The sequence below is a fragment of the Anomaloglossus baeobatrachus genome, unplaced genomic scaffold (assembly GCF_048569485.1).
Source record: "Anomaloglossus baeobatrachus isolate aAnoBae1 unplaced genomic scaffold, aAnoBae1.hap1 Scaffold_2590, whole genome shotgun sequence".
In the NCBI taxonomy this organism is placed as follows: domain Eukaryota; kingdom Metazoa; phylum Chordata; class Amphibia; order Anura; family Aromobatidae; genus Anomaloglossus; species Anomaloglossus baeobatrachus.
In genome coordinates this window covers 1-27,286 of record NW_027442141.1, presented here as the reverse complement: position 1 = coordinate 27,286, position 27,286 = coordinate 1, and the positions used below count along the sequence as shown (strand labels likewise).

Genomic DNA, 27,286 nt, shown 5'->3' with positions numbered 1-27,286 from the left:
AGAAAGCCCTTTCATCATCCCCAAACCCTAATCTTTTCCCTTTCCTTCCCAGCCCCCAAACCCTGCCCTCTGTACCTTTCTCACCACCCGCTTCCCTTCTCCTGTCATCCCCCTACCACCCGGGAAAAAAAGAGATTGCCCCCTCCTTCCACTAGCCCACCCTCCCACCCAAAGAACAACTTCTTCTGCGCAGCTTGTTTTCTAGGCAGCAGCGCTATTGTGATGTCATCGGGGGGCATTGTGACAAGCCGCCAGTGTTCCGTCTCTTCATGTTGTGCACTGTTCAAACCGAAAATACATCAACAGGCAGGCTACAGAAAAGCTTACTAACAAAGGTTAGAGAGGGGCTTTCTCAGAGGGCTTTTTACAGTTTGTCTATTCCCAATTAGCCGGTTTAGTATACTTAATGAAAGTACTAATTCTTTCATAGGCCGCCCATTCTTAGTATTTGACGTTCAGGTAACAACAGGTAACTTTATTTGGAGTGGAAGCAGAGAGATAACACCAGATGCCAATTGTAGATCCTCTCACACCTGTGGTCACTGCAGCATCTGACTCCACTTTGTCCAAAAGGGATCTATTCCATTCAATTACACATGATCTAGATTAGACTGACAACAAGATACTGCACGGGACATAGCAGAGTTGGTGAAGTTGAGTGGTGATGAGTTTGCTATTTGGATGAATAAAGCAAGTAAAAAGTGTGTTAGATAAAAATTCATTTCAATTCGCTAATCGGGCTAATATGAATCAGGTGAATCGAGTTCTGCTTTTGGAAACTGGGTTAAGAAGGGGTGCACCGTTCCTGGAGGTACTGCAATACCAGGTCAATGCGTGGAGTGGACAGAGCAAGCTCTTTTTCCATCTCCCTGTTCTAAAAATCCATTTAATATATGGTCCCCAGATAGGGGACGTATCAGATATTAAACTGATAAGAACAGATACTACACTTGATCTTAGCCAAAAGGCCGAGAAGCGATAACCAGAATTGGTTTGGGCCTCGAGTGGCACCCTGGCCTATGCCGGACACATCTTAGGGAGAGAGAGCGAGAGGGAGACAAACCCACGCCTACACAAGACATTTTGTCACCCAAGCCAACCCTTGAAAAGGCTGCTTTGCAGAGCAAAAACAAGAAGAATGGTGCGTTTTGCAGCCGCCGCCCACTGCAATGAATCTGAATAACTCCTCCTTTAGGGCGCAAGCAACTCCCCTCCCCCTTGCAGTCTTTCCAATTCACGATACAAAAAGACGGACAGGACAGGTTGCCTGACTTTCCGTCACTGCCACCCTTTGCCATCCTTACCCGTAGAAAGCCCTTTCATCATCCCCAAACCCTAATCTTTTCCCTTTCCTTCCCAGCCCCCAAACCCTGCCCTCTGTACCTTTCTCACCACCCGCTTCCCTTCTCCTGTCATCCCCCTACCACCCGGGAAAAAAAGAGATTGCCCCCTCCTTCCACTAGCCCACCCTCCCACCCAAAGAACAACTTCTTCTGCGCAGCTTGTTTTCTAGGCAGCAGCGCTATTGTGATGTCATCGGGGGGCATTGTGACAAGCCGCCAGTGTTCCGTCTCTTCATGTTGTGCACTGTTCAAACCGAAAATACATCAACAGGCAGGCTACAGAAAAGCTTACTAACAAAGGTTAGAGAGGGGCTTTCTCAGAGGGCTTTTTACAGTTTGTCTATTCCCAATTAGCCGGTTTAGTATACTTAATGAAAGTACTAATTCTTTCATAGGCCGCCCATTCTTAGTATTTGACGTTCAGGTAACAACAGGTAACTTTATTTGGAGTGGAAGCAGAGAGATAACACCAGATGCCAATTGTAGATCCTCTCACACCTGTGGTCACTGCAGCATCTGACTCCACTTTGTCCAAAAGGGATCTATTCCATTCAATTACACATGATCTAGATTAGACTGACAACAAGATACTGCACGGGACATAGCAGAGTTGGTGAAGTTGAGTGGTGATGAGTTTGCTATTTGGATGAATAAAGCAAGTAAAAAGTGTGTTAGATAAAAATTCATTTCAATTCGCTAATCGGGCTAATATGAATCAGGTGAATCGAGTTCTGCTTTTGGAAACTGGGTTAAGAAGGGGTGCACCGTTCCTGGAGGTACTGCAATACCAGGTCAATGCGTGGAGTGGACAGAGCAAGCTCTTTTTCCATCTCCCTGTTCTAAAAATCCATTTAATATATGGTCCCCAGATAGGGGACGTATCAGATATTAAACTGATAAGAACAGATACTACACTTGATCTTAGCCAAAAGGCCGAGAAGCGATAACCAGAATTGGTTTGGGCCTCGAGTGGCACCCTGGCCTATGCCGGACACATCTTAGGGAGAGAGAGCGAGAGGGAGACAAACCCACGCCTACACAAGACATTTTGTCACCCAAGCCAACCCTTGAAAAGGCTGCTTTGCAGAGCAAAAACAAGAAGAATGGTGCGTTTTGCAGCCGCCGCCCACTGCAATGAATCTGAATAACTCCTCCTTTAGGGCGCAAGCAACTCCCCTCCCCCTTGCAGTCTTTCCAATTCACGATACAAAAAGACGGACAGGACAGGTTGCCTGACTTTCCGTCACTGCCACCCTTTGCCATCCTTACCCGTAGAAAGCCCTTTCATCATCCCCAAACCCTAATCTTTTCCCTTTCCTTCCCAGCCCCCAAACCCTGCCCTCTGTACCTTTCTCACCACCCGCTTCCCTTCTCCTGTCATCCCCCTACCACCCGGGAAAAAAAGAGATTGCCCCCTCCTTCCACTAGCCCACCCTCCCACCCAAAGAACAACTTCTTCTGCGCAGCTTGTTTTCTAGGCAGCAGCGCTATTGTGATGTCATCGGGGGGCATTGTGACAAGCCGCCAGTGTTCCGTCTCTTCATGTTGTGCACTGTTCAAACCGAAAATACATCAACAGGCAGGCTACAGAAAAGCTTACTAACAAAGGTTAGAGAGGGGCTTTCTCAGAGGGCTTTTTACAGTTTGTCTATTCCCAATTAGCCGGTTTAGTATACTTAATGAAAGTACTAATTCTTTCATAGGCCGCCCATTCTTAGTATTTGACGTTCAGGTAACAACAGGTAACTTTATTTGGAGTGGAAGCAGAGAGATAACACCAGATGCCAATTGTAGATCCTCTCACACCTGTGGTCACTGCAGCATCTGACTCCACTTTGTCCAAAAGGGATCTATTCCATTCAATTACACATGATCTAGATTAGACTGACAACAAGATACTGCACGGGACATAGCAGAGTTGGTGAAGTTGAGTGGTGATGAGTTTGCTATTTGGATGAATAAAGCAAGTAAAAAGTGTGTTAGATAAAAATTCATTTCAATTCGCTAATCGGGCTAATATGAATCAGGTGAATCGAGTTCTGCTTTTGGAAACTGGGTTAAGAAGGGGTGCACCGTTCCTGGAGGTACTGCAATACCAGGTCAATGCGTGGAGTGGACAGAGCAAGCTCTTTTTCCATCTCCCTGTTCTAAAAATCCATTTAATATATGGTCCCCAGATAGGGGACGTATCAGATATTAAACTGATAAGAACAGATACTACACTTGATCTTAGCCAAAAGGCCGAGAAGCGATAACCAGAATTGGTTTGGGCCTCGAGTGGCACCCTGGCCTATGCCGGACACATCTTAGGGAGAGAGAGCGAGAGGGAGACAAACCCACGCCTACACAAGACATTTTGTCACCCAAGCCAACCCTTGAAAAGGCTGCTTTGCAGAGCAAAAACAAGAAGAATGGTGCGTTTTGCAGCCGCCGCCCACTGCAATGAATCTGAATAACTCCTCCTTTAGGGCGCAAGCAACTCCCCTCCCCCTTGCAGTCTTTCCAATTCACGATACAAAAAGACGGACAGGACAGGTTGCCTGACTTTCCGTCACTGCCACCCTTTGCCATCCTTACCCGTAGAAAGCCCTTTCATCATCCCCAAACCCTAATCTTTTCCCTTTCCTTCCCAGCCCCCAAACCCTGCCCTCTGTACCTTTCTCACCACCCGCTTCCCTTCTCCTGTCATCCCCCTACCACCCGGGAAAAAAAGAGATTGCCCCCTCCTTCCACTAGCCCACCCTCCCACCCAAAGAACAACTTCTTCTGCGCAGCTTGTTTTCTAGGCAGCAGCGCTATTGTGATGTCATCGGGGGGCATTGTGACAAGCCGCCAGTGTTCCGTCTCTTCATGTTGTGCACTGTTCAAACCGAAAATACATCAACAGGCAGGCTACAGAAAAGCTTACTAACAAAGGTTAGAGAGGGGCTTTCTCAGAGGGCTTTTTACAGTTTGTCTATTCCCAATTAGCCGGTTTAGTATACTTAATGAAAGTACTAATTCTTTCATAGGCCGCCCATTCTTAGTATTTGACGTTCAGGTAACAACAGGTAACTTTATTTGGAGTGGAAGCAGAGAGATAACACCAGATGCCAATTGTAGATCCTCTCACACCTGTGGTCACTGCAGCATCTGACTCCACTTTGTCCAAAAGGGATCTATTCCATTCAATTACACATGATCTAGATTAGACTGACAACAAGATACTGCACGGGACATAGCAGAGTTGGTGAAGTTGAGTGGTGATGAGTTTGCTATTTGGATGAATAAAGCAAGTAAAAAGTGTGTTAGATAAAAATTCATTTCAATTCGCTAATCGGGCTAATATGAATCAGGTGAATCGAGTTCTGCTTTTGGAAACTGGGTTAAGAAGGGGTGCACCGTTCCTGGAGGTACTGCAATACCAGGTCAATGCGTGGAGTGGACAGAGCAAGCTCTTTTTCCATCTCCCTGTTCTAAAAATCCATTTAATATATGGTCCCCAGATAGGGGACGTATCAGATATTAAACTGATAAGAACAGATTTTTTTTTTTTTTTTTTTTTTTTAAAACCATTCAGGTTAGTTAAAAACAACAATATCAAGTTTACAACTTTGCTGTTTATCCAAACTCATCACAATGGTTATATTCTTTTTTTTTAATTTTCCAAAAAGTATTGCAGTACATATCCAAAGAAAGTATCACAAAAAAACAGAAAATACTGAAAAACAGAGAAATTACCTCTTATTGATACTTCACCAAATAATGCCACTTTAAAACCTTCCATATGCCTTCAGCGTCCAATCCACCACCACCTCTACTCTTATCCCATTGGTAAATAACATAAAGTCTGGAAAGAATTAATCTTACACAGTCGTTAATAGGAACCACCTTCCTTTTAAAAAGTCCCAAATTTCTGACATCCCATAAGCTTTCCATCACACAAGCCATGATAAGCCACAAAATCCTCTCTTTAACACTCCCACATGCACCAATGCCAAACATAGCCACCCTCCAATTAATATGGTTCACACCAGCCAGCCCCTTACACAGGCCTCCTACACATTTCCACACACTATAGGCGTAATCACAGTCCCACATGACATGTCTCACGGTCTCACGGGCACCACATCCCTCCCGTGGACACACATCCGTTCTAATCAGGTCCCTTCTCTTCTGCACATCTCTCACAGGTAATATATCATGCAATGCCAACCACACAACATCCCTCTGCTTATTAGACATACCCGGTGTACTCAGTTTCTTCCATGCATCTGACACATCATTCCCTCTCAAATCATTAATATTACATTCTACCTCATTCGCTCTCAGCCTTTTCATCACTCTCTTCGCTGCTCTGAACTCACTCATAGGTACAGCCAGCAAATCATTTTTTCTAATAAACCTCTCAATTATGTCGTACCAGACTGGACACTTGAACGACACAGGCACACGCGAATCCCTTTTTACCCAACACAAGCCATACAGCATCCAGCCCGCCATATACCTCACCATGTAGGCCCCTTTATTGTTCTTTCCCAGTAGGATTACTACCGTCTTAATATAATGAAGACTAAGAAAGATTTCAATATTTGGAAAGTTTAAACCCCCATAATGACAGGCCTTGTATAAATGCTCTCTTTTTAATTTTTCCATTTTGCTCCCCCAAAAAAAGGTAAAAATCAGTTTCTCTACTCTTTTTATCTTTTTATATGGGGACGGGAAGACCCCAGAGATATAAAGGAGAATCGGCAGCACCACGGCCTTAATAATCAAAACTTTACCATTCAATGTCAGATCACGCATTCTCCAGAAATTCAGTTTCCTCTCAATCCGCAATCCACATTCTTCCCAACTCTCCGTACCTCTCAGATCATCATTAAACAACACACCCAGCACTTTGATTGGACCATCCACACTTGTCACTCCGTCCATCTTAACACTACTATCACCAAAACACTTAAAACAACATTTATTCCAGTTGACTTTAAAAGCAGACGCGCCACAGAAGAAATCCAACAACAGCTTTACTCTAGTCATAGACGCAATACTCTCACTCACTATCACTACATCATCCATATAGCCAAGCACCTTCACATTCTTACCGCCACTACCAGGTATTAACATCCCTCTTATCAGTTTCTCACGCCTGATCATACATAACAAAGGCTCAATCACACTGACAAATAAAACAGGGGACATTGGACACCCCTGACGGACACCTGACTTGATCTGTACTTTCCCACTCAAACATCCATTCACTAAGAATTCACTTGTCACACCACCATACAGACATCTCACACCATCCAAGAACTTCTTAGGAAAACCCATACTATTCAAGACCTCAAACATAAAAACATGCGACACCCTATCAAACGCTTTCTCAAAATCAAGAGCCAACAACATGCACTTCTGCTTTCTAGTCTTACAGTCACCAATAACATCCCTCAACAACAACAAGTTATCACTGATGCTCCTTCCAGGCACAGCACACACTTGATCATCCTTTACAACCTTCCCAAGCACTTCACGCATACGATTAGCTAATAGTTTACTGAAAACCTTATAATCAGAATTCAGAAGCGTAATAGGCCTCCAATTCCCCAATTTACTCTTTTCCCCCTTCTTATGGATAAGTACCACTACCCCTTCTTTCATAGAGTCACACAGCATACCAGTTTCCCACATATACTTACATATCTCCGTCAGATCCGTGCCCATACACTCCCATGCTTTCACATATAGTTCAATTGGCAAGCCATCCTTTCCAGGAGTTTTATTCTTTTGTGCACTAAACACAACCTTTCTCACTTCATCCAGAACCACCTCATCACACAAATCCTCACACTCATCTTTGCCTAGTCTACACTCCATGCTAGCTAACACTTCAGTCATTAGACCAGAATCAATCCACTTCTCTCCATACAGTCTGCTGTAAAAGGCTTTCACCTCGTCAATCACACTTTCACCAGTCACTGGAACATCATTCTCATCCACAATCACATCCATATCTACTTTCTTCCCATTCATTTTTTTAAAGAAATATCTGGTACATTTCTCATTCTTATCCAAATGTTCAACTTTCGTCCTATAGATAATTTCCTTACCCTTTTTCTCAATCAGACATTTCAACTCATTTTTTGCCTCCACCAACGAATCACTTACATCAATCCCAGACCTACTACACTTTTGTAACCAATCAATCCGAGTATTCACATCTTTAAATTTATTACGATACATGGTAGCTTTTTTGTAGCCCCATTTCCTGAAAAAAGTTTTAATCTCCCCTTTAACCCAATCCCACCACTCTAACACACTTGCAAACCTGTTTTTGTAGTACCCCCATCTTCGGTACTCTTCTTTAAACTCTTTCATCACTTTTGCATCCTCTAGCAATCTCACATTTAACTTCCATACAGTACCCCTCTTTACAGGTCCACCATCCCCTCTGAACACACCCTTCAAACATTCGTGGTCCGAAAAAGGAACCGCACACTGTTCAAACCTTACACACTCAATATTTTTAGAAAAAAAAATACGGTCAATCCGTGATTCTATACCTCCTCTGTCCGCCTTGTACGTAGGTGGTGGTGGATTGCCCAGCTTTACAACAGCGGCATCTGAGAAAGAAAAATCAGAAATGATATGTAACAGCTTTTTCCCGGTTACATCCATATTACCTTCCGTCGTACAATTAAAATCCCCAACAAAAATAGTAGGCATTTTTCCTGGCAAAAATAAACCAACTTTCTCTAACAGAGCTAAACGATCTTCTTTTCTCGTAGGACAATATACATTAACAATCCTAATCCGCCACCCTCTATAGTTAATAATTGCAATGATACATCTCCCCACCTCCACTACTGTATAACTATCAAAAGAAAAGTCCTTGTTACCCAACAGAATCCCCACACCATCATTTTTATTTACAGACGAACCAGACCAAATGTGTTGTCCATGAGGCCAATCTTGATCCGTAGGAGCATCAAACAGTCCGCACTCCTGCAAACAAAAGATATCTGCACCTATTTTAGAAACATATTTGAGGATAGTAGCTCTTCTTCCCCTGGATTTAATTTGTCTCACATTCAAGGATAGGACATTACATGTAGTTTTGGGAGCCATGTTCTTACTAGTTTAACCAGGTAACCGTAAGCTGGCCATCTTCGCCTCAACCTTCTCCTTCTGGAGGCTGGCAGGGAGACACAAAGCAGTGAGTGTCTGCAACCTCCCCAAAAAAATCATCAACTCCAGGTGAAAAGCTAATGTCAGGGTAGACCCGATCACTCAAAGGGCTTGCACTTGCAGTACTGACAGTGCTCCACCCCTTGTCTGCAAGCTTTAATTTCTTAGCAGCCATAAACTCCCCCTCCTCCGATGACCTGACTGCAGCTGAAGCAGAAAAATCCCCCTGCCCAGCTGGACTACCATCTTTGCTCACCAGAGACTTTGTTGTACCCCATGACAGCGCAGGGGACTTGCTCAAATCCTCCTCGATTTCCCCCTCGCCACAGGCAGCAGAGTGACAAGGGAGATCAGCTTCCAGCTCGGAGACCTCCATTCCTTGATCAGGTGGACATGGAGAGACTGCAGGAGCTTTATCCAAATCCTGAGCAGTAGTAACAGGGAGAAGAACAGGGTCATTAGCAGAAACAGCAACAGGGTGACTAGCAGCTGGTGCAGCCTTAACAGGAGCTACAGGGGCCGCTGCGACCACCTGAGCGTATAGCCTGGTCTTAGTGCGGTTCCTGCAGTCCCGATAGGCATGCCCGACTTCTCCACAAGCATTGCAAACAATTGGGTTGCTGCAATCCCTAGCCATGTGCCCCACCTGGTTACATTTCCTACAGGTTGCTTCATAAGGACACTTATCCTGAGTGTGACCAAAAACATTACATTTCCGGCAAAAATAAGGGGCATCTGGATAGAACAGGTAACCAGAATCTTTCCCAATATGAAAAGTAGAGGGAGGGTGGCGGAAACCCCCAGGGCCCTGAGGGTCCACCCCAAAACGCACAAAATATTTATGCTTGCCTGTCCAGAGTCCCTCCTTGTTGGTAATTTTGTGTGAGTACTGAACATAGCTGCAATGCTTCATCAGGAAGTCTGTGATTTCTGCCACATTAACAAAAGGGTTGTGCATAAACACCACTAAAGGAACATCGCCCTTAGAATAAAGCAGGGTAAAGTCAAGTCCACTCAGCAAAGAGTTAGTAGTATTCATTAACAAGGACCGATAAAGATTCTGGCAAGCGCCAATATGGGAAAGGACAAGCACATACCGTCCACTTCGTCTGAACTCCTGAAGACAAACGATCTCATTCTTCTTCACATCCAGGATGTCATATAGAACTTTGTTCACCAAGTATTCCAGATGGAAATGCTGCAACTTTTCCTCTGCGACATCAATACGGAAACCAAAACGGACCCGGGCATCCCCGGTCCCAGCAAAACGGACGGTGGCGCCCATCTTCAAAACACCTCCTGGATCACCAAGGGTTAACAGCCTCGCTCACTACCCCCAATAGCAGCATGTAGCCATTTAAGCTACAAGGCCAAGGGTAGCAATTGAGGACCTCCTGCTAAGACACACGATCCTAGCCAAAAGGCGTCGCCTTCTCGTTTCCTGCTCACTACCCCCAATAGCAGCATGTAGCCATTTAAGCTACAAGGCCAAGGGTAGCAATTGGGAACCTTCTGGTAAGACACTTGATCTTAGCCAAAAGGCCGAGAAGCGATAACCAGAATTGGTTTGGGCCTCGAGTGGCACCCTGGCCTATGCCGGACACATCTTAGGGAGAGAGAGCGAGAGGGAGACAAACCCACGCCTACACAAGACATTTTGTCACCCAAGCCAACCCTTGAAAAGGCTGCTTTGCAGAGCAAAAACAAGAAGAATGGTGCGTTTTGCAGCCGCCGCCCACTGCAATGAATCTGAATAACTCCTCCTTTAGGGCGCAAGCAACTCCCCTCCCCCTTGCAGTCTTTCCAATTCACGATACAAAAAGACGGACAGGACAGGTTGCCTGACTTTCCGTCACTGCCACCCTTTGCCATCCTTACCCGTAGAAAGCCCTTTCATCATCCCCAAACCCTAATCTTTTCCCTTTCCTTCCCAGCCCCCAAACCCTGCCCTCTGTACCTTTCTCACCACCCGCTTCCCTTCTCCTGTCATCCCCCTACCACCCGGGAAAAAAAGAGATTGCCCCCTCCTTCCACTAGCCCACCCTCCCACCCAAAGAACAACTTCTTCTGCGCAGCTTGTTTTCTAGGCAGCAGCGCTATTGTGATGTCATCGGGGGGCATTGTGACAAGCCGCCAGTGTTCCGTCTCTTCATGTTGTGCACTGTTCAAACCGAAAATACATCAACAGGCAGGCTACAGAAAAGCTTACTAACAAAGGTTAGAGAGGGGCTTTCTCAGAGGGCTTTTTACAGTTTGTCTATTCCCAATTAGCCGGTTTAGTATACTTAATGAAAGTACTAATTCTTTCATAGGCCGCCCATTCTTAGTATTTGACGTTCAGGTAACAACAGGTAACTTTATTTGGAGTGGAAGCAGAGAGATAACACCAGATGCCAATTGTAGATCCTCTCACACCTGTGGTCACTGCAGCATCTGACTCCACTTTGTCCAAAAGGGATCTATTCCATTCAATTACACATGATCTAGATTAGACTGACAACAAGATACTGCACGGGACATAGCAGAGTTGGTGAAGTTGAGTGGTGATGAGTTTGCTATTTGGATGAATAAAGCAAGTAAAAAGTGTGTTAGATAAAAATTCATTTCAATTCGCTAATCGGGCTAATATGAATCAGGTGAATCGAGTTCTGCTTTTGGAAACTGGGTTAAGAAGGGGTGCACCGTTCCTGGAGGTACTGCAATACCAGGTCAATGCGTGGAGTGGACAGAGCAAGCTCTTTTTCCATCTCCCTGTTCTAAAAATCCATTTAATATATGGTCCCCAGATAGGGGACGTATCAGATATTAAACTGATAAGAACAGATACTACACTTGATCTTAGCCAAAAGGCCGAGAAGCGATAACCAGAATTGGTTTGGGCCTCGAGTGGCACCCTGGCCTATGCCGGACACATCTTAGGGAGAGAGAGCGAGAGGGAGACAAACCCACGCCTACACAAGACATTTTGTCACCCAAGCCAACCCTTGAAAAGGCTGCTTTGCAGAGCAAAAACAAGAAGAATGGTGCGTTTTGCAGCCGCCGCCCACTGCAATGAATCTGAATAACTCCTCCTTTAGGGCGCAAGCAACTCCCCTCCCCCTTGCAGTCTTTCCAATTCACGATACAAAAAGACGGACAGGACAGGTTGCCTGACTTTCCGTCACTGCCACCCTTTGCCATCCTTACCCGTAGAAAGCCCTTTCATCATCCCCAAACCCTAATCTTTTCCCTTTCCTTCCCAGCCCCCAAACCCTGCCCTCTGTACCTTTCTCACCACCCGCTTCCCTTCTCCTGTCATCCCCCTACCACCCGGGAAAAAAAGAGATTGCCCCCTCCTTCCACTAGCCCACCCTCCCACCCAAAGAACAACTTCTTCTGCGCAGCTTGTTTTCTAGGCAGCAGCGCTATTGTGATGTCATCGGGGGGCATTGTGACAAGCCGCCAGTGTTCCGTCTCTTCATGTTGTGCACTGTTCAAACCGAAAATACATCAACAGGCAGGCTACAGAAAAGCTTACTAACAAAGGTTAGAGAGGGGCTTTCTCAGAGGGCTTTTTACAGTTTGTCTATTCCCAATTAGCCGGTTTAGTATACTTAATGAAAGTACTAATTCTTTCATAGGCCGCCCATTCTTAGTATTTGACGTTCAGGTAACAACAGGTAACTTTATTTGGAGTGGAAGCAGAGAGATAACACCAGATGCCAATTGTAGATCCTCTCACACCTGTGGTCACTGCAGCATCTGACTCCACTTTGTCCAAAAGGGATCTATTCCATTCAATTACACATGATCTAGATTAGACTGACAACAAGATACTGCACGGGACATAGCAGAGTTGGTGAAGTTGAGTGGTGATGAGTTTGCTATTTGGATGAATAAAGCAAGTAAAAAGTGTGTTAGATAAAAATTCATTTCAATTCGCTAATCGGGCTAATATGAATCAGGTGAATCGAGTTCTGCTTTTGGAAACTGGGTTAAGAAGGGGTGCACCGTTCCTGGAGGTACTGCAATACCAGGTCAATGCGTGGAGTGGACAGAGCAAGCTCTTTTTCCATCTCCCTGTTCTAAAAATCCATTTAATATATGGTCCCCAGATAGGGGACGTATCAGATATTAAACTGATAAGAACAGATACTACACTTGATCTTAGCCAAAAGGCCGAGAAGCGATAACCAGAATTGGTTTGGGCCTCGAGTGGCACCCTGGCCTATGCCGGACACATCTTAGGGAGAGAGAGCGAGAGGGAGACAAACCCACGCCTACACAAGACATTTTGTCACCCAAGCCAACCCTTGAAAAGGCTGCTTTGCAGAGCAAAAACAAGAAGAATGGTGCGTTTTGCAGCCGCCGCCCACTGCAATGAATCTGAATAACTCCTCCTTTAGGGCGCAAGCAACTCCCCTCCCCCTTGCAGTCTTTCCAATTCACGATACAAAAAGACGGACAGGACAGGTTGCCTGACTTTCCGTCACTGCCACCCTTTGCCATCCTTACCCGTAGAAAGCCCTTTCATCATCCCCAAACCCTAATCTTTTCCCTTTCCTTCCCAGCCCCCAAACCCTGCCCTCTGTACCTTTCTCACCACCCGCTTCCCTTCTCCTGTCATCCCCCTACCACCCGGGAAAAAAAGAGATTGCCCCCTCCTTCCACTAGCCCACCCTCCCACCCAAAGAACAACTTCTTCTGCGCAGCTTGTTTTCTAGGCAGCAGCGCTATTGTGATGTCATCGGGGGGCATTGTGACAAGCCGCCAGTGTTCCGTCTCTTCATGTTGTGCACTGTTCAAACCGAAAATACATCAACAGGCAGGCTACAGAAAAGCTTACTAACAAAGGTTAGAGAGGGGCTTTCTCAGAGGGCTTTTTACAGTTTGTCTATTCCCAATTAGCCGGTTTAGTATACTTAATGAAAGTACTAATTCTTTCATAGGCCGCCCATTCTTAGTATTTGACGTTCAGGTAACAACAGGTAACTTTATTTGGAGTGGAAGCAGAGAGATAACACCAGATGCCAATTGTAGATCCTCTCACACCTGTGGTCACTGCAGCATCTGACTCCACTTTGTCCAAAAGGGATCTATTCCATTCAATTACACATGATCTAGATTAGACTGACAACAAGATACTGCACGGGACATAGCAGAGTTGGTGAAGTTGAGTGGTGATGAGTTTGCTATTTGGATGAATAAAGCAAGTAAAAAGTGTGTTAGATAAAAATTCATTTCAATTCGCTAATCGGGCTAATATGAATCAGGTGAATCGAGTTCTGCTTTTGGAAACTGGGTTAAGAAGGGGTGCACCGTTCCTGGAGGTACTGCAATACCAGGTCAATGCGTGGAGTGGACAGAGCAAGCTCTTTTTCCATCTCCCTGTTCTAAAAATCCATTTAATATATGGTCCCCAGATAGGGGACGTATCAGATATTAAACTGATAAGAACAGATACTACACTTGATCTTAGCCAAAAGGCCGAGAAGCGATAACCAGAATTGGTTTGGGCCTCGAGTGGCACCCTGGCCTATGCCGGACACATCTTAGGGAGAGAGAGCGAGAGGGAGACAAACCCACGCCTACACAAGACATTTTGTCACCCAAGCCAACCCTTGAAAAGGCTGCTTTGCAGAGCAAAAACAAGAAGAATGGTGCGTTTTGCAGCCGCCGCCCACTGCAATGAATCTGAATAACTCCTCCTTTAGGGCGCAAGCAACTCCCCTCCCCCTTGCAGTCTTTCCAATTCACGATACAAAAAGACGGACAGGACAGGTTGCCTGACTTTCCGTCACTGCCACCCTTTGCCATCCTTACCCGTAGAAAGCCCTTTCATCATCCCCAAACCCTAATCTTTTCCCTTTCCTTCCCAGCCCCCAAACCCTGCCCTCTGTACCTTTCTCACCACCCGCTTCCCTTCTCCTGTCATCCCCCTACCACCCGGGAAAAAAAGAGATTGCCCCCTCCTTCCACTAGCCCACCCTCCCACCCAAAGAACAACTTCTTCTGCGCAGCTTGTTTTCTAGGCAGCAGCGCTATTGTGATGTCATCGGGGGGCATTGTGACAAGCCGCCAGTGTTCCGTCTCTTCATGTTGTGCACTGTTCAAACCGAAAATACATCAACAGGCAGGCTACAGAAAAGCTTACTAACAAAGGTTAGAGAGGGGCTTTCTCAGAGGGCTTTTTACAGTTTGTCTATTCCCAATTAGCCGGTTTAGTATACTTAATGAAAGTACTAATTCTTTCATAGGCCGCTCATTCTTAGTATTTGACGTTCAGGTAACAACAGGTAACTTTATTTGGAGTGGAAGCAGAGAGATAACACCAGATGCCAATTGTAGATCCTCTCACACCTGTGGTCACTGCAGCATCTGACTCCACTTTGTCCAAAAGGGATCTATTCCATTCAATTACACATGATCTAGATTAGACTGACAACAAGATACTGCACGGGACATAGCAGAGTTGGTGAAGTTGAGTGGTGATGAGTTTGCTATTTGGATGAATAAAGCAAGTAAAAAGTGTGTTAGATAAAAATTCATTTCAATTCGCTAATCGGGCTAATATGAATCAGGTGAATCGAGTTCTGCTTTTGGAAACTGGGTTAAGAAGGGGTGCACCGTTCCTGGAGGTACTGCAATACCAGGTCAATGCGTGGAGTGGACAGAGCAAGCTCTTTTTCCATCTCCCTGTTCTAAAAATCCATTTAATATATGGTCCCCAGATAGGGGACGTATCAGATATTAAACTGATAAGAACAGATACTACACTTGATCTTAGCCAAAAGGCCGAGAAGCGATAACCAGAATTGGTTTGGGCCTCGAGTGGCACCCTGGCCTATGCCGGACACATCTTAGGGAGAGAGAGCGAGAGGGAGACAAACCCACGCCTACACAAGACATTTTGTCACCCAAGCCAACCCTTGAAAAGGCTGCTTTGCAGAGCAAAAACAAGAAGAATGGTGCGTTTTGCAGCCGCCGCCCACTGCAATGAATCTGAATAACTCCTCCTTTAGGGCGCAAGCAACTCCCCTCCCCCTTGCAGTCTTTCCAATTCACGATACAAAAAGACGGACAGGACAGGTTGCCTGACTTTCCGTCACTGCCACCCTTTGCCATCCTTACCCGTAGAAAGCCCTTTCATCATCCCCAAACCCTAATCTTTTCCCTTTCCTTCCCAGCCCCCAAACCCTGCCCTCTGTACCTTTCTCACCACCCGCTTCCCTTCTCCTGTCATCCCCCTACCACCCGGGAAAAAAAGAGATTGCCCCCTCCTTCCACTAGCCCACCCTCCCACCCAAAAAACAACTTCTTCTGCGCAGCTTGTTTTCTAGGCAGCAGCGCTATTGTGATGTCATCGGGGGGCATTGTGACAAGCCGCCAGTGTTCCGTCTCTTCATGTTGTGCACTGTTCAAACCGAAAATACATCAACAGGCAGGCTACAGAAAAGCTTACTAACAAAGGTTAGAGAGGGGCTTTCTCAGAGGGCTTTTTACAGTTTGTCTATTCCCAATTAGCCGGTTTAGTATACTTAATGAAAGTACTAATTCTTTCATAGGCCGCCCATTCTTAGTATTTGACGTTCAGGTAACAACAGGTAACTTTATTTGGAGTGGAAGCAGAGAGATAACACCAGATGCCAATTGTAGATCCTCTCACACCTGTGGTCACTGCAGCATCTGACTCCACTTTGTCCAAAAGGGATCTATTCCATTCAATTACACATGATCTAGATTAGACTGACAACAAGATACTGCACGGGACATAGCAGAGTTGGTGAAGTTGAGTGGTGATGAGTTTGCTATTTGGATGAATAAAGCAAGTAAAAAGTGTGTTAGATAAAAATTCATTTCAATTCGCTAATCGGGCTAATATGAATCAGGTGAATCGAGTTCTGCTTTTGGAAACTGGGTTAAGAAGGGGTGCACCGTTCCTGGAGGTACTGCAATACCAGGTCAATGCGTGGAGTGGACAGAGCAAGCTCTTTTTCCATCTCCCTGTTCTAAAAATCCATTTAATATATGGTCCCCAGATAGGGGACGTATCAGATATTAAACTGATAAGAACAGATACTACACTTGATCTTAGCCAAAAGGCCGAGAAGCGATAACCAGAATTGGTTTGGGCCTCGAGTGGCACCCTGGCCTATGCCGGACACATCTTAGGGAGAGAGAGCGAGAGGGAGACAAACCCACGCCTACACAAGACATTTTGTCACCCAAGCCAACCCTTGAAAAGGCTGCTTTGCAGAGCAAAAACAAGAAGAATGGTGCGTTTTGCAGCCGCCGCCCACTGCAATGAATCTGAATAACTCCTCCTTTAGGGCGCAAGCAACTCCCCTCCCCCTTGCAGTCTTTCCAATTCACGATACAAAAAGACGGACAGGACAGGTTGCCTGACTTTCCGTCACTGCCACCCTTTGCCATCCTTACCCGTAGAAAGCCCTTTCATCATCCCCAAACCCTAATCTTTTCCCTTTCCTTCCCAGCCCCCAAACCCTGCCCTCTGTACCTTTCTCACCACCCGCTTCCCTTCTCCTGTCATCCCCCTACCACCCGGGAAAAAAAGAGATTGCCCCCTCCTTCCACTAGCCCACCCTCCCACCCAAAGAACAACTTCTTCTGCGCAGCTTGTTTTCTAGGCAGCAGCGCTATTGTGATGTCATCGGGGGGCATTGTGACAAGCCGCCAGTGTTCCGTCTCTTCATGTTGTGCACTGTTCAAACCGAAAATACATCAACAGGCAGGCTACAGAAAAGCTTACTAACAAAGGTTAGAGAGGGGCTTTCTCAGAGGGCTTTTTACAGTTTGTCTATTCCCAATTAGCCGGTTTAGTATACTTAATGAAAGTACTAATTCTTTCATAGGCCGCCCATTCTTAGTATTTGACGTTCAGGTAACAACAGGTAACTTTATTTGGAGTGGAAGCAGAGAGATAACACCAGATGCCAATTGTAGATCCTCTCACACCTGTGGTCACTGCAGCATCTGACTCCACTTTGTCCAAAAGGGATCTATTCCATTCAATTACACATGATCTAGATTAGACTGACAACAAGATACTGCACGGGACATAGCAGAGTTGGTGAAGTTGAGTGGTGATGAGTTTGCTATTTGGATGAATAAAGCAAGTAAAAAGTGTGTTAGATAAAAATTCATTTCAATTCGCTAATCGGGCTAATATGAATCAGGTGAATCGAGTTCTGCTTTTGGAAACTGGGTTAAGAAGGGGTGCACCGTTCCTGGAGGTACTGCAATACCAGGTCAATGCGTGGAGTGGACAGAGCAAGCTCTTTTTCCATCTCCCTGTTCTAAAAATCCATTTAATATATGGTCCCCAGATAGGGGACGTATCAGATATTAAACTGATAAGAACAGATACTACACTTGATCTTAGCCAAAAGGCCGAGAAGCGATAACCAGAATTGGTTTGGGCCTCGAGTGGCACCCTGGCCTATGCCGGACACATCTTAGGGAGAGAGAGCGAGAGGGAGACAAACCCACGCCTACACAAGACATTTTGTCACCCAAGCCAACCCTTGAAAAGGCTGCTTTGCAGAGCAAAAACAAGAAGAATGGTGCGTTTTGCAGCCGCCGCCCACTGCAATGAATCTGAATAACTCCTCCTTTAGGGCGCAAGCAACTCCCCTCCCCCTTGCAGTCTTTCCAATTCACGATACAAAAAGACGGACAGGACAGGTTGCCTGACTTTCCGTCACTGCCACCCTTTGCCATCCTTACCCGTAGAAAGCCCTTTCATCATCCCCAAACCCTAATCTTTTCCCTTTCCTTCCCAGCCCCCAAACCCTGCCCTCTGTACCTTTCTCACCACCCGCTTCCCTTCTCCTGTCATCCCCCTACCACCCGGGAAAAAAAGAGATTGCCCCCTCCTTCCACTAGCCCACCCTCCCACCCAAAGAACAACTTCTTCTGCGCAGCTTGTTTTCTAGGCAGCAGCGCTATTGTGATGTCATCGGGGGGCATTGTGACAAGCCGCCAGTGTTCCGTCTCTTCATGTTGTGCACTGTTCAAACCGAAAATACATCAACAGGCAGGCTACAGAAAAGCTTACTAACAAAGGTTAGAGAGGGGCTTTCTCAGAGGGCTTTTTACAGTTTGTCTATTCCCAATTAGCCGGTTTAGTATACTTAATGAAAGTACTAATTCTTTCATAGGCCGCTCATTCTTAGTATTTGACGTTCAGGTAACAACAGGTAACTTTATTTGGAGTGGAAGCAGAGAGATAACACCAGATGCCAATTGTAGATCCTCTCACACCTGTGGTCACTGCAGCATCTGACTCCACTTTGTCCAAAAGGGATCTATTCCATTCAATTACACATGATCTAGATTAGACTGACAACAAGATACTGCACGGGACATAGCAGAGTTGGTGAAGTTGAGTGGTGATGAGTTTGCTATTTGGATGAATAAAGCAAGTAAAAAGTGTGTTAGATAAAAATTCATTTCAATTCGCTAATCGGGCTAATATGAATCAGGTGAATCGAGTTCTGCTTTTGGAAACTGGGTTAAGAAGGGGTGCACCGTTCCTGGAGGTACTGCAATACCAGGTCAATGCGTGGAGTGGACAGAGCAAGCTCTTTTTCCATCTCCCTGTTCTAAAAATCCATTTAATATATGGTCCCCAGATAGGGGACGTATCAGATATTAAACTGATAAGAACAGATACTACACTTGATCTTAGCCAAAAGGCCGAGAAGCGATAACCAGAATTGGTTTGGGCCTCGAGTGGCACCCTGGCCTATGCCGGACACATCTTAGGGAGAGAGAGCGAGAGGGAGACAAACCCACGCCTACACAAGACATTTTGTCACCCAAGCCAACCCTTGAAAAGGCTGCTTTGCAGAGCAAAAACAAGAAGAATGGTGCGTTTTGCAGCCGCCGCCCACTGCAATGAATCTGAATAACTCCTCCTTTAGGGCGCAAGCAACTCCCCTCCCCCTTGCAGTCTTTCCAATTCACGATACAAAAAGACGGACAGGACAGGTTGCCTGACTTTCCGTCACTGCCACCCTTTGCCATCCTTACCCGTAGAAAGCCCTTTCATCATCCCCAAACCCTAATCTTTTCCCTTTCCTTCCCAGCCCCCAAACCCTGCCCTCTGTACCTTTCTCACCACCCGCTTCCCTTCTCCTGTCATCCCCCTACCACCCGGGAAAAAAAGAGATTGCCCCCTCCTTCCACTAGCCCACCCTCCCACCCAAAAAACAACTTCTTCTGCGCAGCTTGTTTTCTAGGCAGCAGCGCTATTGTGATGTCATCGGGGGGCATTGTGACAAGCCGCCAGTGTTCCGTCTCTTCATGTTGTGCACTGTTCAAACCGAAAATACATCAACAGGCAGGCTACAGAAAAGCTTACTAACAAAGGTTAGAGAGGGGCTTTCTCAGAGGGCTTTTTACAGTTTGTCTATTCCCAATTAGCCGGTTTAGTATACTTAATGAAAGTACTAATTCTTTCATAGGCCGCCCATTCTTAGTATTTGACGTTCAGGTAACAACAGGTAACTTTATTTGGAGTGGAAGCAGAGAGATAACACCAGATGCCAATTGTAGATCCTCTCACACCTGTGGTCACTGCAGCATCTGACTCCACTTTGTCCAAAAGGGATCTATTCCATTCAATTACACATGATCTAGATTAGACTGACAACAAGATACTGCACGGGACATAGCAGAGTTGGTGAAGTTGAGTGGTGATGAGTTTGCTATTTGGATGAATAAAGCAAGTAAAAAGTGTGTTAGATAAAAATTCATTTCAATTCGCTAATCGGGCTAATATGAATCAGGTGAATCGAGTTCTGCTTTTGGAAACTGGGTTAAGAAGGGGTGCACCGTTCCTGGAGGTACTGCAATACCAGGTCAATGCGTGGAGTGGACAGAGCAAGCTCTTTTTCCATCTCCCTGTTCTAAAAATCCATTTAATATATGGTCCCCAGATAGGGGACGTATCAGATATTAAACTGATAAGAACAGATACTACACTTGATCTTAGCCAAAAGGCCGAGAAGCGATAACCAGAATTGGTTTGGGCCTCGAGTGGCACCCTGGCCTATGCCGGACACATCTTAGGGAGAGAGAGCGAGAGGGAGACAAACCCACGCCTACACAAGACATTTTGTCACCCAAGCCAACCCTTGAAAAGGCTGCTTTGCAGAGCAAAAACAAGAAGAATGGTGCGTTTTGCAGCCGCCGCCCACTGCAATGAATCTGAATAACTCCTCCTTTAGGGCGCAAGCAACTCCCCTCCCCCTTGCAGTCTTTCCAATTCACGATACAAAAAGACGGACAGGACAGGTTGCCTGACTTTCCGTCACTGCCACCCTTTGCCATCCTTACCCGTAGAAAGCCCTTTCATCATCCCCAAACCCTAATCTTTTCCCTTTCCTTCCCAGCCCCCAAACCCTGCCCTCTGTACCTTTCTCACCACCCGCTTCCCTTCTCCTGTCATCCCCCTACCACCCGGGAAAAAAAGAGATTGCCCCCTCCTTCCACTAGCCCACCCTCCCACCCAAAGAACAACTTCTTCTGCGCAGCTTGTTTTCTAGGCAGCAGCGCTATTGTGATGTCATCGGGGGGCATTGTGACAAGCCGCCAGTGTTCCGTCTCTTCATGTTGTGCACTGTTCAAACCGAAAATACATCAACAGGCAGGCTACAGAAAAGCTTACTAACAAAGGTTAGAGAGGGGCTTTCTCAGAGGGCTTTTTACAGTTTGTCTATTCCCAATTAGCCGGTTTAGTATACTTAATGAAAGTACTAATTCTTTCATAGGCCGCCCATTCTTAGTATTTGACGTTCAGGTAACAACAGGTAACTTTATTTGGAGTGGAAGCAGAGAGATAACACCAGATGCCAATTGTAGATCCTCTCACACCTGTGGTCACTGCAGCATCTGACTCCACTTTGTCCAAAAGGGATCTATTCCATTCAATTACACATGATCTAGATTAGACTGACAACAAGATACTGCACGGGACATAGCAGAGTTGGTGAAGTTGAGTGGTGATGAGTTTGCTATTTGGATGAATAAAGCAAGTAAAAAGTGTGTTAGATAAAAATTCATTTCAATTCGCTAATCGGGCTAATATGAATCAGGTGAATCGAGTTCTGCTTTTGGAAACTGGGTTAAGAAGGGGTGCACCGTTCCTGGAGGTACTGCAATACCAGGTCAATGCGTGGAGTGGACAGAGCAAGCTCTTTTTCCATCTCCCTGTTCTAAAAATCCATTTAATATATGGTCCCCAGATAGGGGACGTATCAGATATTAAACTGATAAGAACAGATACTACACTTGATCTTAGCCAAAAGGCCGAGAAGCGATAACCAGAATTGGTTTGGGCCTCGAGTGGCACCCTGGCCTATGCCGGACACATCTTAGGGAGAGAGAGCGAGAGGGAGACAAACCCACGCCTACACAAGACATTTTGTCACCCAAGCCAACCCTTGAAAAGGCTGCTTTGCAGAGCAAAAACAAGAAGAATGGTGCGTTTTGCAGCCGCCGCCCACTGCAATGAATCTGAATAACTCCTCCTTTAGGGCGCAAGCAACTCCCCTCCCCCTTGCAGTCTTTCCAATTCACGATACAAAAAGACGGACAGGACAGGTTGCCTGACTTTCCGTCACTGCCACCCTTTGCCATCCTTACCCGTAGAAAGCCCTTTCATCATCCCCAAACCCTAATCTTTTCCCTTTCCTTCCCAGCCCCCAAACCCTGCCCTCTGTACCTTTCTCACCACCCGCTTCCCTTCTCCTGTCATCCCCCTACCACCCGGGAAAAAAAGAGATTGCCCCCTCCTTCCACTAGCCCACCCTCCCACCCAAAGAACAACTTCTTCTGCGCAGCTTGTTTTCTAGGCAGCAGCGCTATTGTGATGTCATCGGGGGGCATTGTGACAAGCCGCCAGTGTTCCGTCTCTTCATGTTGTGCACTGTTCAAACCGAAAATACATCAACAGGCAGGCTACAGAAAAGCTTACTAACAAAGGTTAGAGAGGGGCTTTCTCAGAGGGCTTTTTACAGTTTGTCTATTCCCAATTAGCCGGTTTAGTATACTTAATGAAAGTACTAATTCTTTCATAGGCCGCCCATTCTTAGTATTTGACGTTCAGGTAACAACAGGTAACTTTATTTGGAGTGGAAGCAGAGAGATAACACCAGATGCCAATTGTAGATCCTCTCACACCTGTGGTCACTGCAGCATCTGACTCCACTTTGTCCAAAAGGGATCTATTCCATTCAATTACACATGATCTAGATTAGACTGACAACAAGATACTGCACGGGACATAGCAGAGTTGGTGAAGTTGAGTGGTGATGAGTTTGCTATTTGGATGAATAAAGCAAGTAAAAAGTGTGTTAGATAAAAATTCATTTCAATTCGCTAATCGGGCTAATATGAATCAGGTGAATCGAGTTCTGCTTTTGGAAACTGGGTTAAGAAGGGGTGCACCGTTCCTGGAGGTACTGCAATACCAGGTCAATGCGTGGAGTGGACAGAGCAAGCTCTTTTTCCATCTCCCTGTTCTAAAAATCCATTTAATATATGGTCCCCAGATAGGGGACGTATCAGATATTAAACTGATAAGAACAGATACTACACTTGATCTTAGCCAAAAGGCCGAGAAGCGATAACCAGAATTGGTTTGGGCCTCGAGTGGCACCCTGGCCTATGCCGGACACATCTTAGGGAGAGAGAGCGAGAGGGAGACAAACCCACGCCTACACAAGACATTTTGTCACCCAAGCCAACCCTTGAAAAGGCTGCTTTGCAGAGCAAAAACAAGAAGAATGGTGCGTTTTGCAGCCGCCGCCCACTGCAATGAATCTGAATAACTCCTCCTTTAGGGCGCAAGCAACTCCCCTCCCCCTTGCAGTCTTTCCAATTCACGATACAAAAAGACGGACAGGACAGGTTGCCTGACTTTCCGTCACTGCCACCCTTTGCCATCCTTACCCGTAGAAAGCCCTTTCATCATCCCCAAACCCTAATCTTTTCCCTTTCCTTCCCAGCCCCCAAACCCTGCCCTCTGTACCTTTCTCACCACCCGCTTCCCTTCTCCTGTCATCCCCCTACCACCCGGGAAAAAAAGAGATTGCCCCCTCCTTCCACTAGCCCACCCTCCCACCCAAAGAACAACTTCTTCTGCGCAGCTTGTTTTCTAGGCAGCAGCGCTATTGTGATGTCATCGGGGGGCATTGTGACAAGCCGCCAGTGTTCCGTCTCTTCATGTTGTGCACTGTTCAAACCGAAAATACATCAACAGGCAGGCTACAGAAAAGCTTACTAACAAAGGTTAGAGAGGGGCTTTCTCAGAGGGCTTTTTACAGTTTGTCTATTCCCAATTAGCCGGTTTAGTATACTTAATGAAAGTACTAATTCTTTCATAGGCCGCCCATTCTTAGTATTTGACGTTCAGGTAACAACAGGTAACTTTATTTGGAGTGGAAGCAGAGAGATAACACCAGATGCCAATTGTAGATCCTCTCACACCTGTGGTCACTGCAGCATCTGACTCCACTTTGTCCAAAAGGGATCTATTCCATTCAATTACACATGATCTAGATTAGACTGACAACAAGATACTGCACGGGACATAGCAGAGTTGGTGAAGTTGAGTGGTGATGAGTTTGCTATTTGGATGAATAAAGCAAGTAAAAAGTGTGTTAGATAAAAATTCATTTCAATTCGCTAATCGGGCTAATATGAATCAGGTGAATCGAGTTCTGCTTTTGGAAACTGGGTTAAGAAGGGGTGCACCGTTCCTGGAGGTACTGCAATACCAGGTCAATGCGTGGAGTGGACAGAGCAAGCTCTTTTTCCATCTCCCTGTTCTAAAAATCCATTTAATATATGGTCCCCAGATAGGGGACGTATCAGATATTAAACTGATAAGAACAGATACTACACTTGATCTTAGCCAAAAGGCCGAGAAGCGATAACCAGAATTGGTTTGGGCCTCGAGTGGCACCCTGGCCTATGCCGGACACATCTTAGGGAGAGAGAGCGAGAGGGAGACAAACCCACGCCTACACAAGACATTTTGTCACCCAAGCCAACCCTTGAAAAGGCTGCTTTGCAGAGCAAAAACAAGAAGAATGGTGCGTTTTGCAGCCGCCGCCCACTGCAATGAATCTGAATAACTCCTCCTTTAGGGCGCAAGCAACTCCCCTCCCCCTTGCAGTCTTTCCAATTCACGATACAAAAAGACGGACAGGACAGGTTGCCTGACTTTCCGTCACTGCCACCCTTTGCCATCCTTACCCGTAGAAAGCCCTTTCATCATCCCCAAACCCTAATCTTTTCCCTTTCCTTCCCAGCCCCCAAACCCTGCCCTCTGTACCTTTCTCACCACCCGCTTCCCTTCTCCTGTCATCCCCCTACCACCCGGGAAAAAAAGAGATTGCCCCCTCCTTCCACTAGCCCACCCTCCCACCCAAAGAACAACTTCTTCTGCGCAGCTTGTTTTCTAGGCAGCAGCGCTATTGTGATGTCATCGGGGGGCATTGTGACAAGCCGCCAGTGTTCCGTCTCTTCATGTTGTGCACTGTTCAAACCGAAAATACATCAACAGGCAGGCTACAGAAAAGCTTACTAACAAAGGTTAGAGAGGGGCTTTCTCAGAGGGCTTTTTACAGTTTGTCTATTCCCAATTAGCCGGTTTAGTATACTTAATGAAAGTACTAATTCTTTCATAGGCCGCCCATTCTTAGTATTTGACGTTCAGGTAACAACAGGTAACTTTATTTGGAGTGGAAGCAGAGAGATAACACCAGATGCCAATTGTAGATCCTCTCACACCTGTGGTCACTGCAGCATCTGACTCCACTTTGTCCAAAAGGGATCTATTCCATTCAATTACACATGATCTAGATTAGACTGACAACAAGATACTGCACGGGACATAGCAGAGTTGGTGAAGTTGAGTGGTGATGAGTTTGCTATTTGGATGAATAAAGCAAGTAAAAAGTGTGTTAGATAAAAATTCATTTCAATTCGCTAATCGGGCTAATATGAATCAGGTGAATCGAGTTCTGCTTTTGGAAACTGGGTTAAGAAGGGGTGCACCGTTCCTGGAGGTACTGCAATACCAGGTCAATGCGTGGAGTGGACAGAGCAAGCTCTTTTTCCATCTCCCTGTTCTAAAAATCCATTTAATATATGGTCCCCAGATAGGGGACGTATCAGATATTAAACTGATAAGAACAGATACTACACTTGATCTTAGCCAAAAGGCCGAGAAGCGATAACCAGAATTGGTTTGGGCCTCGAGTGGCACCCTGGCCTATGCCGGACACATCTTAGGGAGAGAGAGCGAGAGGGAGACAAACCCACGCCTACACAAGACATTTTGTCACCCAAGCCAACCCTTGAAAAGGCTGCTTTGCAGAGCAAAAACAAGAAGAATGGTGCGTTTTGCAGCCGCCGCCCACTGCAATGAATCTGAATAACTCCTCCTTTAGGGCGCAAGCAACTCCCCTCCCCCTTGCAGTCTTTCCAATTCACGATACAAAAAGACGGACAGGACAGGTTGCCTGACTTTCCGTCACTGCCACCCTTTGCCATCCTTACCCGTAGAAAGCCCTTTCATCATCCCCAAACCCTAATCTTTTCCCTTTCCTTCCCAGCCCCCAAACCCTGCCCTCTGTACCTTTCTCACCACCCGCTTCCCTTCTCCTGTCATCCCCCTACCACCCGGGAAAAAAAGAGATTGCCCCCTCCTTCCACTAGCCCACCCTCCCACCCAAAGAACAACTTCTTCTGCGCAGCTTGTTTTCTAGGCAGCAGCGCTATTGTGATGTCATCGGGGGGCATTGTGACAAGCCGCCAGTGTTCCGTCTCTTCATGTTGTGCACTGTTCAAACCGAAAATACATCAACAGGCAGGCTACAGAAAAGCTTACTAACAAAGGTTAGAGAGGGGCTTTCTCAGAGGGCTTTTTACAGTTTGTCTATTCCCAATTAGCCGGTTTAGTATACTTAATGAAAGTACTAATTCTTTCATAGGCCGCCCATTCTTAGTATTTGACGTTCAGGTAACAACAGGTAACTTTATTTGGAGTGGAAGCAGAGAGATAACACCAGATGCCAATTGTAGATCCTCTCACACCTGTGGTCACTGCAGCATCTGACTCCACTTTGTCCAAAAGGGATCTATTCCATTCAATTACACATGATCTAGATTAGACTGACAACAAGATACTGCACGGGACATAGCAGAGTTGGTGAAGTTGAGTGGTGATGAGTTTGCTATTTGGATGAATAAAGCAAGTAAAAAGTGTGTTAGATAAAAATTCATTTCAATTCGCTAATCGGGCTAATATGAATCAGGTGAATCGAGTTCTGCTTTTGGAAACTGGGTTAAGAAGGGGTGCACCGTTCCTGGAGGTACTGCAATACCAGGTCAATGCGTGGAGTGGACAGAGCAAGCTCTTTTTCCATCTCCCTGTTCTAAAAATCCATTTAATATATGGTCCCCAGATAGGGGACGTATCAGATATTAAACTGATAAGAACAGATACTACACTTGATCTTAGCCAAAAGGCCGAGAAGCGATAACCAGAATTGGTTTGGGCCTCGAGTGGCACCCTGGCCTATGCCGGACACATCTTAGGGAGAGAGAGCGAGAGGGAGACAAACCCACGCCTACACAAGACATTTTGTCACCCAAGCCAACCCTTGAAAAGGCTGCTTTGCAGAGCAAAAACAAGAAGAATGGTGCGTTTTGCAGCCGCCGCCCACTGCAATGAATCTGAATAACTCCTCCTTTAGGGCGCA

General features: G+C 46.0%; 16 non-coding genes and 1 pseudogene across 16 annotated transcripts; all 17 read right to left on the bottom strand.

Annotated features, from left to right (window-relative positions):
* Window positions 1–789: 789 nt before the first annotated feature.
* Window positions 790–980, bottom strand: LOC142263581 (U2 spliceosomal RNA). The gene has a single exon (XR_012730606.1). It is a non-coding gene; the product is annotated as a U2 spliceosomal RNA (small nuclear RNA).
* Window positions 981–2,097: 1,117 nt separating this feature from the next.
* LOC142263580 (U2 spliceosomal RNA) lies at window positions 2,098–2,288 on the bottom strand. Its single transcript, XR_012730605.1, has one exon. It is a non-coding gene; the product is annotated as a U2 spliceosomal RNA (small nuclear RNA).
* A 1,117-nt stretch (window positions 2,289–3,405) lies between these two features.
* On the bottom strand, window positions 3,406–3,596 carry LOC142263579 (U2 spliceosomal RNA). The gene has a single exon (XR_012730604.1). It is a non-coding gene; the product is annotated as a U2 spliceosomal RNA (small nuclear RNA).
* A 1,117-nt stretch (window positions 3,597–4,713) lies between these two features.
* On the bottom strand, window positions 4,714–4,921 carry LOC142263557 (U2 spliceosomal RNA; annotated as a pseudogene).
* Window positions 4,922–11,178: 6,257 nt separating this feature from the next.
* Window positions 11,179–11,369, bottom strand: LOC142263575 (U2 spliceosomal RNA). The gene has a single exon (XR_012730602.1). It is a non-coding gene; the product is annotated as a U2 spliceosomal RNA (small nuclear RNA).
* A 1,117-nt stretch (window positions 11,370–12,486) lies between these two features.
* On the bottom strand, window positions 12,487–12,677 carry LOC142263562 (U2 spliceosomal RNA). The gene has a single exon (XR_012730601.1). It is a non-coding gene; the product is annotated as a U2 spliceosomal RNA (small nuclear RNA).
* Window positions 12,678–13,794: 1,117 nt separating this feature from the next.
* LOC142263550 (U2 spliceosomal RNA) lies at window positions 13,795–13,985 on the bottom strand. The gene has a single exon (XR_012730595.1). It is a non-coding gene; the product is annotated as a U2 spliceosomal RNA (small nuclear RNA).
* Window positions 13,986–15,102: 1,117 nt separating this feature from the next.
* LOC142263538 (U2 spliceosomal RNA) lies at window positions 15,103–15,293 on the bottom strand. Its single transcript, XR_012730584.1, has one exon. It is a non-coding gene; the product is annotated as a U2 spliceosomal RNA (small nuclear RNA).
* Window positions 15,294–16,410: 1,117 nt separating this feature from the next.
* LOC142263526 (U2 spliceosomal RNA) lies at window positions 16,411–16,601 on the bottom strand. Its single transcript, XR_012730574.1, has one exon. It is a non-coding gene; the product is annotated as a U2 spliceosomal RNA (small nuclear RNA).
* A 1,117-nt stretch (window positions 16,602–17,718) lies between these two features.
* On the bottom strand, window positions 17,719–17,909 carry LOC142263514 (U2 spliceosomal RNA). The gene has a single exon (XR_012730563.1). It is a non-coding gene; the product is annotated as a U2 spliceosomal RNA (small nuclear RNA).
* Window positions 17,910–19,026: 1,117 nt separating this feature from the next.
* Window positions 19,027–19,217, bottom strand: LOC142263502 (U2 spliceosomal RNA). Its single transcript, XR_012730552.1, has one exon. It is a non-coding gene; the product is annotated as a U2 spliceosomal RNA (small nuclear RNA).
* Window positions 19,218–20,334: 1,117 nt separating this feature from the next.
* LOC142263489 (U2 spliceosomal RNA) lies at window positions 20,335–20,525 on the bottom strand. Its single transcript, XR_012730541.1, has one exon. It is a non-coding gene; the product is annotated as a U2 spliceosomal RNA (small nuclear RNA).
* Window positions 20,526–21,642: 1,117 nt separating this feature from the next.
* On the bottom strand, window positions 21,643–21,833 carry LOC142263477 (U2 spliceosomal RNA). The gene has a single exon (XR_012730530.1). It is a non-coding gene; the product is annotated as a U2 spliceosomal RNA (small nuclear RNA).
* A 1,117-nt stretch (window positions 21,834–22,950) lies between these two features.
* Window positions 22,951–23,141, bottom strand: LOC142263465 (U2 spliceosomal RNA). Its single transcript, XR_012730519.1, has one exon. It is a non-coding gene; the product is annotated as a U2 spliceosomal RNA (small nuclear RNA).
* Window positions 23,142–24,258: 1,117 nt separating this feature from the next.
* On the bottom strand, window positions 24,259–24,449 carry LOC142263614 (U2 spliceosomal RNA). Its single transcript, XR_012730636.1, has one exon. It is a non-coding gene; the product is annotated as a U2 spliceosomal RNA (small nuclear RNA).
* A 1,117-nt stretch (window positions 24,450–25,566) lies between these two features.
* LOC142263602 (U2 spliceosomal RNA) lies at window positions 25,567–25,757 on the bottom strand. The gene has a single exon (XR_012730625.1). It is a non-coding gene; the product is annotated as a U2 spliceosomal RNA (small nuclear RNA).
* Window positions 25,758–26,874: 1,117 nt separating this feature from the next.
* Window positions 26,875–27,065, bottom strand: LOC142263590 (U2 spliceosomal RNA). Its single transcript, XR_012730614.1, has one exon. It is a non-coding gene; the product is annotated as a U2 spliceosomal RNA (small nuclear RNA).
* Window positions 27,066–27,286: the final 221 nt, after the last annotated feature.